This window comes from Crotalus tigris, unplaced genomic scaffold, assembly GCF_016545835.1.
Source record: "Crotalus tigris isolate CLP2741 ecotype Arizona unplaced genomic scaffold, ASM1654583v1 scf7180000024119.3904262, whole genome shotgun sequence".
NCBI classification, from domain to species: domain Eukaryota; kingdom Metazoa; phylum Chordata; class Lepidosauria; order Squamata; family Viperidae; genus Crotalus; species Crotalus tigris.
Genome location: NW_024100396.1, coordinates 3,499,589 through 3,503,967, shown reverse-complemented (window position 1 = coordinate 3,503,967; position 4,379 = coordinate 3,499,589). Strand labels below are relative to the sequence as shown.

Sequence of the window (4,379 nt, the reverse complement as noted above, 5' to 3'; positions counted from 1 at the left end):
TGGCTGTAAGTGTGAAAAATGGTCAAAAGTCACTTTTTTCAGGGCCATTATAACTTTGAACAGTCACTAAGTGAACTGTGGTAAATCAAGGACTACCTATAACTTACTTGGTTTAAAATGTTGATTTCCCAGAAGAAATGTGTGTGCAGCAGAGCTGTTCTCCCTCATCAAGTCCGTTCCTTTCACGTGTGCTACCTCACTGCCTCTCTTGGAATATTCAATCTTCAGTCCAAAGAACGTTATGGAAAAAAATATTCCTGTTCTCATGATCCCGAAGTTAACCGCATCAACATCATCACTACCTTCTGAAGATTTAGATGGCTGAGGTGCCCGGAAGGCCTCATTTCTTTACTGCTCAGATGATAAATACATTCTGAAACTTCAAAACCTGCAAGCCAGAGGAGACTGGAGGCATGTAAAAAACCTGGGTGCTATCTTAAAAGATGAACTCGAACTCAGAGTTCTGAAAAGTCAGCAATCACAGCTCCTGAATTCTGCGACGAAGTACACAGTTGGTCCTCAACGACCGCCATTGAACCCCAAATTTCTGTTGCTAAGCAAGGTAGTTGTTAAGTGAGCACTGCCCCATTTTACAACCATTCTTGCGGAGCTCTGAAATGAATCACTGCAGTTGTTAAGTCAGGAACACGTTTGTTAAGTGAATCTGGCTTCCCCATTGACTTCGCTTGTGAGAAGGACCCCAGGAGACTGCAACCGTCATAAATATGAGTCAGTTGCCAAGTGTCTGAATTTGACCACGGGAAGCTGCAATGGTCGTAAGTGTGAAAAATGCCCATAAGTCACTTTTTTCAGTGCCGTTGTAACTTTGAATGGTCACTAAACGAACCATTGTAAATCAAGGATTATCTGTAATGCAAACAAAATAGTCCGGGATCTGTTTTGCATAGTGAATCCCTGCAAAAATACACAAAGGCTTCTACAAAGGGTACAAAGGGCTTGTGCCCAGCAAATTTCTCTACTGTAAATCACTGACTGCAGTATACTGATAGCAGCACATATAAAAAATTGGTTTCAGACCAAATCTATTTATTCATACAGTATATATTTCACAGTAAAATATATCCATGTTAAATAAATAGCTTTGTACTATATTCCAGCCACTATTTTACCTTTTAGTCTTAGTTTCCTCTACGGTCTTTCAAGTGGCTGCAGAGGAGTCATCAATAACCCACCAAGAGTTGAAATGTTCAAGCTAATTGTCCATTTAAGCATCATTTTTCATAACGAAAAAGTCAAATCAGCCATTTCAGTTTTAAGACTTTTATGCTAATATTATGCTAATATGATACAGTTCAGATGTGTGATGATATTGAACTTTGGCGAAATGCAAATAATAAGGATCATCTGGTTTTTGTAAACAGAAAAACGAATATTTCAAAACTCTTCTGATACTGTATTGCATAAGCTTTTCATAAATGTTAGCCACTGTTGACATCAGTTCCAACAAATATATTTAGCACAATACACTAATGTGTTGGGTTGGTAAACTGCTTAATGAGTCTTAAGGGAGTTTTCTTTGATTTGTTTTAAATGGCAGTCATAACAAAGAGAACAATTAGCGTACAGAGGTATGATTCTTAAAATGCCTCCTAAAGTCTGTTCGTTGCCACCTTCACCACAACCTAATAGTTTAAATAATACCTACAATAAAGCTAACTCCGTACCCTACATTTTCTTACATATAGGCAAATATAATTTTCTCTAGCAATCTAGATGAAACAAAAGCTACCATACCCCTACCGTTATCCTCTAGGGGGAATAAAGCATTTCTGTGGATTTATAAATTACTACTGCTAGTACTGGAAAACATCTTTGAAGTCTTCTTGTCCTCCCATCTGTTCAGTGTCTTTATTATCAATGGTCTTTTGTGTCTTTCAGTGTTGTTTATACAAGCATGCTTCTCTTACAGTGGCAACTGAAAGAAATCCCTTTTGCAGGCACGATGAGTCCTCACCAATATAATGCCACCATCAGCATTTGTATGCCATTCAATATTGTTTTAAAAGGAGTCTCTTATCCAATTCCAGTTGAAAGTCATCTAAGCTCTGTTTCAGCAACAAACCTGTAGGTATGTAGACGAACACGGTGTGGGAATCAATATGCTCCCACTAGATGTTAGGTAGAAAATAGTGCTATTCCAGAAACCTTATAGTGAAAAATGGCTTCATTGAGTGATTCTTGACTATGGTTTTATTGTGATGGTTATGTAATCCATTTTTCATTTACCATGGACTGAATGAACACAAACAGCAATTTTGCCTTTTGGTTTGACAGCAGGATCTGGAACAGCTTGCCTTCAGAAGTTGTGGGTGCTTCATCACTGCAGGTTTTTAAGAAGAGACTGGACAGCCACTTGTCTGAAATGGTATAGAGCAGTGGTGGCGAACCTATGGCACAGGTGCTAGAGGTGGCACTCAGAGCCCTCTCTGTGGGCACGCGCACTTTTGCCCCAGCCCCGCCTTCCCCCACAGCCTCGTCCTCACCAGCAGCCCCCTAGAGGAGAGTAGCCCCTAGGCATGACCCACACGGAGCAACGTGGCCAAGTACATGGCAGACGGGCAGCAGGGACAAGACTCCACCCTCGCACCCCATCACAGATGATGCTGCGGGGTGCGGGCAGAGGACTTGGCTGCCATGGTGCTGCAGGGCCGCCTGGGCGATCTGCGGCGGGCCATGGAAGTGGTAGGTGGCCCTGCGGCGGGCAGGGCAGGGGGCAGAGTGAGCGGGGGCAGGGCATTTTGTGGGCACTCAGTGTCTAAAAGGTTCGCCATCACTGGTATAGAGTCTCCTGCTTAAACACAGGACTGGACTAGAAGACCTCAAAGGTCCCTTCCAGTTCTATTCCATTCTAATAATTATACAAGCAACATCCCAGATCAGTTCCAGATAAAGTAGTAACAGTGATAGTCAAAACCAAATAATGATTTATGGACTGGAATAAATTACTATTTGCTTGTCAGTCAGTTTTCTTGATTCAAAAATGAACAAGGAAAAGCTGTCATTAACTTCTCGACAAGATTTTCTGATGAGGTGGATGTATAATGACATGGGAGCATTATTTATCTTTTGAATGTATAGAAAATATTTGATTTGCTAGTATATATAAAATATATATAATAGCTTTTTTTCCCTTCCAGGATTTCCCACTGCTGTAAAATCTATTTACAGTTGTGCAGTGATGTCTAATTGCTAGCAGACCAATGATGCCCTGGATTCCTCTTCTAGGTGTCCATTCGGCTTTCCTGAACAGCTATGGGGACAACACAAGAGATGCAGAATGTAGGAAAGCAAGACAAACTCCGCTGTGTAGAGAAGTCTACTCAAAAGATGTTAAATGTAGCCCAATACAAACTACAGGTCTTGAGAAATGTATGTTTCTTTCTACTCATTTCCCTGTTCAAACAGGCAAAGTCCACTGACCAAAAAATAAATGCAAAAAAAAAAATAGGATATGAAAAAAATGTTTTCAGATGCCAGATCAATCACGTTTATTCCTCACTGAATATGAAGCCATCTCCACCTAGTGGTTAAATGCTTCTATTGTTTCACCAATAAACAATAAAATGGGTTTAGCAGCTAATTGTGGAGCCTTTATTACCAATTTTAAGAGATTTATTCTCTTCTTTATTTATTTATGGTATTTGTATACTCCTATTAGGTCCCTCAGGAGATTTCAAAGCATAAAATAAGTACAACTTAATAATATAACCTGCTCTGCTCCTGCTGGCTTTTTTGTAGTAGTAGTAAAATCATAGCTTTTCCACTCTCCCAAAAGAACATTTTCCCAACTTCTCTTGCCAACTCATGGGTGGCAGGAAAGGCTTTCTAGAATGAAGAACTGATTCTCTTCCCCACATCCATATCCACATTCCATATTCTTGCCTTTAAATCTTGTTTTAGGAACAATCAGTTTACCATGTTTGGGAACAAGAAGTATAATACAGTGATGGCAAACCTTTTACAGATTGAGTGCCCAAACCACAACACAAAACCCACTTATTTATCACAAAGTGCCAGGGCCGCATCAGCATCGGGGGGCAGGGAGGTGCCTCTGAGTGCCACCTCTGGCACGCAAAACCCGGGGGCAAAAAAATGGGCCACCATGCTGCAAGGTGCAAAAATGGCCACCACCACGCTGCAGAGTGCAGATACAAGGTGCTGCACCACACAAGAATGGGGCATGGCTAGTAAGTATCACGCAGGCACTAGCCCCGCCCCATTTGCCTCACGTGCATGCTTGTGGCCCACTGCACACATGCACGCATGTAAAATGCTTCCCCCTCCCTTTTCTTCCAGTTCACCAATTGACAATGGTTGGTGACCTCTGCTCTACCACCTCTATTCGAACTTGCTAGTCG

The 4,379-nt window shown here is 41.4% G+C and overlaps 1 long non-coding RNA gene across 1 annotated transcript; it reads left to right on the top strand.

The window, feature by feature from the left end:
* On the top strand, positions 1-3,564 carry LOC120298718. The gene is made up of 3 exons (XR_005554186.1): positions 1-562; positions 1,931-2,089; positions 3,159-3,564. It is a non-coding gene; the product is annotated as an uncharacterized LOC120298718 (long non-coding RNA).
* The last annotated feature ends 815 nt before the right edge of the window (positions 3,565-4,379 follow it).